Genomic DNA, 6,967 nt, shown 5'->3' with positions numbered 1-6,967 from the left:
AGCGATGACGATGACGATGATGATGATGATGATGATGATGATGATGATGATGATGATGATGATGATGATGATAACGACAGCGATGACGTGGATCAATCAGCAAGCTTCTGAGTATAACGAACAACGCCTTAGTCTTCATCTGTGTCTGTATCTTCTGTGGCATCAGGCTCAGCCAAACGGTCAGGGGCTGAGTTCTCACTGGGCAGTTTGTGATAGAAGTTGTGGTGCTGCTCGGGCACAATGCCGAGACGACAAAGGTCCAGGAGATCCGCCTTCTTTGTTGACGACACTGGCTGGCGCCTGCTATAGCGGGCAGACAGATGTTCTGGTGGTGCTGGCTGCCGCCCACGCCGTCCAGTGGATCCCCTTGTCTTCAGCAGGTTGAATGGATCCCCTGGCCGATACTTGAAAAACAAGGTGTCAGTTTGTCCCTTGACATAACGGATCCACTTTATCTGTGTCCACAATGTGCGAGTACCGGAACTATCTGTGTTTGTATTTATCATAGACGAGGAAGCCAGCATTGTAAAGTCTTGTATGTCTGAATGCTGGGTAGGGACCACTGTGTATGGCGCTGATGGTCTTGCCATTTGAAACACAGTGTTCCACTGGTCAGGAATGTGAATAGTGACGTTCTTTTTTGCTCTCTCAATGCAGGAATGCATTGAATCACACTCCGTGTGAGTGTGCCCAGACTCCAGAAATTTCTGGTCTATTGTGTACACAGATCTCCTTGCGGCCAAACAACCATCATAGTGTTGTGGGACACCGGGTGATGTCAGCAGGGCCAGATAGATTGGGTTGAATGCGTCACCTTGACAGCCTGGTAGAGTGGGCGTGATGTTGATCACTGCTGGAGATGTTCTGCTTATGAATATTTTCACCTGCCGTTTGGTGAAGTTCGATAGGGCAAGAGGCATGACGTCATTGGCGCAGTTATCCCATACGCCGTGAGAACGCAAGGCAGTGACAGCATTTCTCGCGGTTTTTGTGCTCTCAAGGAAAACCCTTCATAGTGAGTCAGGTTTTCTAAAATGTGGTCACATAAGGCCTGCTTCAGCGCACTATCGTCGTAGGTGGTCACGTAATATGATGCCGCTTTAAAAAAAACAGTTTCCATCAGCATAGACTGGTTCCCTTGTCACAGCGTTGGCATGCAGACGACAGTCGAGTCTTTTGTTGTGCAGACGAATGGCCAGCTGGTACAATGTTTCGTTGTTCCGGCTGGCACTGAGAGCTGCTTCAAGTTCACCATCTGCCCACAAGAGTAGTCACAGTGTCCAATCAGTTTTGTTTCATCTTGCATAATTATGCAGTATTAAAAGTAAAAGGAAATTATTGAACGCCCCTATTGACAGTCACTGTGATAAACACCAAATAAAGAAAAAGAATCACGTATTTATGTGCAGGTAATAAACATTTGAATAGTTTCAGAGAAAGTGAAAAATAGCCCCAACAAGTTGCAAAACATTGGTTTCTACCGTGTAAAAACTCAATTGATCTTCAATAAACAAACACCAGAACTAAATAACATGAACACAGGCAGACGAACACATTGTCTTCGGTACTGAGTATCATACAAGCCTAGTCAACATACTCCCATCCCTCGCCAGTTGCGCGCGTGCGTGCTACGTGTGTGTGTGTGTGTGTGTGTGTGTGTGTGTGTGTGTGTGTGTGTGTGTGTGTGTGTGTGTGTGTGTGTGTGTCTATAGATGTGTGTGTGTGTGTGTATATGTGTGTGTGTGTGACTTACCACCTGCAGCTGAATCTAAAATGGTATCTTCATTCTGACTTTGCGGTGATCCAAGTAAGACACTGTCAGAGTCAACAGATGCTGCGACTGATTCTGGCCAGTCTGACCAGTCTGACCAGTCGTCTTAGTCCATATCACGTTAATGCTGCAAGAAAAATAATGTGTTTTGTTCATTCATTTTAAACAATGGAATAGCATTCAACAAAGCCTTACTTACAGTCAACAGACAGAGACAGAGACAGAGAGACAGAGAGAGAGGGGCAGGGATAGAGAGACAGAAACAGACAGACAGACAAACAAACAGACAGACAGAGACAGAGAGAGCCAGAAAAACAGAGAGAGAGAGAGAGAGAGAGAGAGAGAGAGAGAGAGAGAGAGAGAGAGAGAGAGAGAGAGAGAGAGAGAGAGAGAGAGAGAGAGAGAAGACGAATTCTTTATTAACGAGGGTAATGGTATAAGCAAACAGGTGCTTTTTTTATATCCAGCCCATGGGAGGGACTACTCTATTGATAATACTTTTTATGAATGTTAAAATAACAAAAAAAGAGAGAGAGAGAGAGAGAGAGAGAGAGAGAGAGAGAGAGAGAGAGAGAGAGAGAATATATAAAATACATTTTAAGAGAAGGCAAAAGACATTAAAGATAACACATTAGATGTCATTTATGTATTTGTTTATTAATCACAGGTTTTGTTCTCTCCATTTTGATAGAAAGTTTTTACCTATTTGGTAAATTATTAACCAATCATACATTTCTTTATTCAATTATCTGAAGAAAAAAAAATCACTTACCAAGTTACCGTAATGTACAATTGTAAACTGTGGAGCACTTGAAATGGCTGTTGTTTGTTGCGAGTAAAGCATCCAAATGAAAAGCAAACATCACAGTGCAGAAGAGAAATTAAACTAGCAGATAATAGAGCGTGAGAAAGGGTACCATTAGAGCCCCCAGGTGCGTGGTTGTTGAGATAAAACGTCCCGTTGGGCACCGAGACTCCCCAGGCCACAGTCGTGGTGCTGACAGCTGATTTAGTGTTGCCCCAGTAAGGGCCTCTGCTTCCAGCCCTCCTCCCGGGGAACAATCATGTTACTAGATAATGCTGCACCCTGGCATGGGGAGAATCCCTCTCAACAAGAGTTCCCCCCAAACCACAATCTAGCAAGACAGAGGTATTTGGGTAGTGGCCCGTTTATATCTGCTTCTCTCTTCCTTTTCCAACAAGCCACACTGGGACTGTGCCGTATACATGGTTGTTGCTTGTAGATTGTGAGTGTTTCAGCCCAGTGCAACAACCATTTTTCCATCATAACCTTTGAAATATTTTACTTATCGAAATTGGGCATTTGTGATATCAATCTTGAGGAAGCAAACTTTAATCCTGTGCAAAAAAAAAAAACCAAAATTTTGTGATACATGGTTGTGGCTCTGATGCATCGACTGGAGCAGCACTTCACCACTCCTTACCATGCCCAGTGCAACGGACTGGTGGAAAGGTTCAATGGTACCCTGAAAACCATGCTGAGGAAACTGGCTCAGGAGAAACCACGCACGTGGGACAGGTACATCCCAGCACTGCTTTTTGCATACCGCGAGGTTCCTCAGGAGAGCTTGGGTTTTTCCCCATTCGAGCTGTTGTACGGCAGACAGGTACGCGGTCCCATGGCTATCCTGCGTCAGGCTTGGACGGACGAAGAAGCCGACGAGGAGGTGCAGACGACAGCGACCTACATCGTAGAACTCAGGAACAGGATTGAAGAGACCTGCAAACTGGCTCAAGAGAACCTGGGAAGAGCAGCACAGCGTTACGCGCGAGGATTCGACCGCAAGGCACGGCCGCGCAGCTTCAAGATTGGAGAACGGGTGTTGCTACTTCTACCTGTCAAACACAACAAGCTACAACTGCAGTGGCAAGGACCTTTTGAGGTGACAGCGAAGGTGGGCCAGAATGACTACAGGATCATGATGCACGGGAAAGCACGCCTGTACCATGCCAACCTGCTGCGCGCCTACATCGAGAGGACTGCCTACGGGGAGAAGAACAAAGACCAGAAGAACAAAGACAAGAAGACAGAGAAGGTTGCAGTCATCAGGGGTGAAACGAGGGGTTGCTCGTTCTTGAGGACGACCTTTCTGTCTGGAGACGGACCATCAACCTCTGCAATATCTTCAGGTTGCAAGGTTGGCAAACGCCAGACTTATGCGCTGGGCGTTGATCCTCCAACCGTACCAATTCACGGTACGCGTCATTCCGGGCGCCAACAATGTTGGAGCTGATTTTCTCTCTCGGGCTGTAGAGGAGAACATGACTGGGAGCGAAACCGAGGTTTCGTCTTGAAGAGGGGAGGTGTGTCACGATCTAGTGACATAGACCAAGAAAGTGTCACTCAGTAGGGTGCCTTCTCTTGGTCAATTGCGACTGAAAGCGCCTGTGCGTGAGTCGGGGCTATACAGCAGAGTTTTGCTGACAGCGCGACCACGGATGGTTTGTGCCGCACGGTTTTTTCGGGTATAATTTTGCTTGGCGAGGCAGAATTGTCGATAGCTGAACTTGTTATGTGACAAGGTCAGTCACGTGTTATTGGCTAGGTGATCTGTGAGAGACACAAGGACGGGGGACTTGACACCCAGCGGCAGAAGAAGAAGGATCGAATACACAGTTTCTAGAGTATGATGGATTTCACCGAATAGAATATTCGGCACTCTAGGGGAACTTCTACTAGTTATCACCTTCTCACTGCCACATGTTTTGCTGAGGACGAGTCGTCAAATCTTTCCTTCGTCGTGCGATGGTCTTCGCATAAGTATTCGACAAGGGGTTTCTGGATGTTGTTGTCACTGTTGACGAACAGAGGCCATTCCAGGGAGGAAGCGGGTTTTGCTTCCATGAGAGTGCTACACTCATAGGCTGTTTGAGGTAATAAATCATTATTTAACGCTGTTGACGAGTCTGTGTTTGTGGAATGAAATACTCTCTGTTGTTCTCTCCAGGTTAGCGCATAATTTGCTCTCTGTGACGCTAAAATACTAATCTGTATATGGTTTTTGCAGATAGGGAGAGAAAGACGAAAAGACGGCTGTTTTGTTGTTGTGAAAAGTCCATTAATTTTGTGCAGGCCCACGTGCTCGATGAGATATGTAAAGATGACATGTTTAAAGGTGGAGGGTGAGGGGTAGCTGACATGTTTAGTGCACCGATGCTTTCTGTTTGCAGCCTTCGTTTTCCTAACTTCTGTTCGGCTGCCTTCTTCGGGACCACGCTAACCAGCAAACCGGCTAACCAGCGAACCGGCTAACCAGCGAACCGGCTAACCAGCTAACCAGCGACTGGGTGCGGCGCCTGATGCCTCCACAGTTCCCTGCTTCGTCACCACGCTAACCAGCACTTCATTCGACGGAGCAGTTGTGGAGGCTAAAAAGACTAATTACAGGCCGTCCACCCAGTGGCCAAAGAAAGCTAAGTGCACCATGTCTTTGCACCCCGTTGACCACCGTTGTTATTTTTGCTATCTGTGATTATACTCGAGTAGTGACGACGTGGGGTGTGTGACACCTGCATGAACTAGCACTTTTGGAGCAGAACAGTCGTATTTTCTTATCTTTACACGGGATCAGCGTGTTACTATAATTTTCTATATTCTAACTGGCATTTTGTCAGTGACCACGGGGTTTTAACGTTTTGTGAACGTAAAAGAACATATTTTGAGTGAAGTCTCGAGGGAGGTGGCGAGTTTCTACATAAACAGGCGTCTGAAACTTATACTTTTGTTGTCTCTATTTAATTGTATGACTGCGAGAGTGGATCGTGGTGTGGTTAGTTGGTTAGTAGTAACTAACCGTTTCATAATCACCTTAAGTGATATAGTGAAACGTGACATTGGAATCAGGGACCGACAAGGAATAAGAGTTAATTTCGATTTCGGAAAAATAATTTTAATCACAAATTTCATATTTTTAATTTTCAGAGCTTGTTTGTAATCCGAATATAACATATGTATATGTTTTTGGAATCAGAAAATGACAAATAATAAGATGAAATTGTTTTTGAATCGTTTAACATTTTAATGACAAGTTTCCGATTTTTAATTACCAAATTAATTAATTTTTAAGCCACCAAGCTGAAAAGCAATACCAAAGTCCGGCCTTTGTCGAAGATTGCTTGGCCAAAATTTCAATCAATTTGATTGAAAAATGAGGATGTGACAGTGCCGCCTCAACTTTTACAAAAAGCCGGATATCAATCAATCAATGAGTCTTATATCGCGCATATTCCGTGGGTACAGTTCTAGGCGCTCTGCAGTGATGCCGTGTGAGATGAAATTTTATACGGCCAGTAATTGCAGCCATTTCGGCGCATATTTACCTTTCACGGCCTATTATTCCAAGTCACACGGGTATAGGTAGACAATTATTAACTGTGCCAAAGCAATTTTGCCAGGAGATAGCCTTTTGTCAATCGTGGGATCTTTAACGTGCACACCCAATGTAGTGTACACGGGGGGGAGTTTGGACACCGAAGAGAGTCTGCACACAAAGTTGACTCTGAAATAAATGTCCGCCGAACCTGGGATCGAACTCACGCTGACAGCGGCCAACTGAATACAAATCCAGCGCGCTACCAACTGAGCTATATCCCCGCCCATATGACGTCATCAAAGGTATTTATCGAAAAAAAGAAAAAAAATTCCGGGGATATCATTTCCAGGAACTCTCATGTTAAATTTCATAAAGATCGGTCTAGTAGTTTTGTCTGAATCACTCTATACACACACACACACACACACACACACACACACACACACACACACACACACACACACACACACACACACACACATACATACACCAGGACCCTCGTCTCGATTCCCCCTCTATGTTAAAACATTTAGTCAAAACTTGACTAAATGTAAAAAAGCAAGAATTGTAGGTTTAATTGTTGACAAAACAAAACGTTACAATCACAGTACGTCGACCCAGCGGTCTTGTAAGTAGACAGACAGACAGACCGTTATGATACAAACAATGAACTTCTCTCAACATCTTTGATGAATCTTGCTTAATTGCAAGATGCCTGCGAGGTCATTTTTGTTAAACAAATTGGATTTATGTACGAGAGAGTAAACACTCGCCTTTTTGTCTGGCATTTGTGAAAAGACTGGTTCTTTTCCATCCACGCCTGGAATCAGCGGCACCTCTTCCCTTGTATCCTCGTGAGAAT

At 44.9% G+C, this 6,967-nt stretch overlaps 1 long non-coding RNA gene across 1 annotated transcript in view; it reads right to left on the bottom strand.

The window, feature by feature from the left end:
- Positions 1 to 6,878: 6,878 nt before the first annotated feature.
- Positions 6,879 to 6,967, bottom strand: part of LOC138972479 (uncharacterized) — a 1,329-nt gene continuing 1,240 nt past the window's right edge. Inside the window, exon 3 of the long non-coding RNA XR_011457638.1 lies at positions 6,879 to 6,967. This exon is cut by the window's right edge and continues 14 nt beyond it. This is a non-coding gene — a long non-coding RNA (uncharacterized lncRNA).

The sequence above is a fragment of the Littorina saxatilis genome, linkage group LG8 (genome assembly GCF_037325665.1).
Source record: "Littorina saxatilis isolate snail1 linkage group LG8, US_GU_Lsax_2.0, whole genome shotgun sequence".
Taxonomy (NCBI): Eukaryota; Metazoa; Mollusca; class Gastropoda; order Littorinimorpha; family Littorinidae; genus Littorina; species Littorina saxatilis.
The sequence above is the reverse complement of the archived record's forward strand: the minus strand, read 5'-3'. Positions and strand labels throughout refer to the sequence as shown.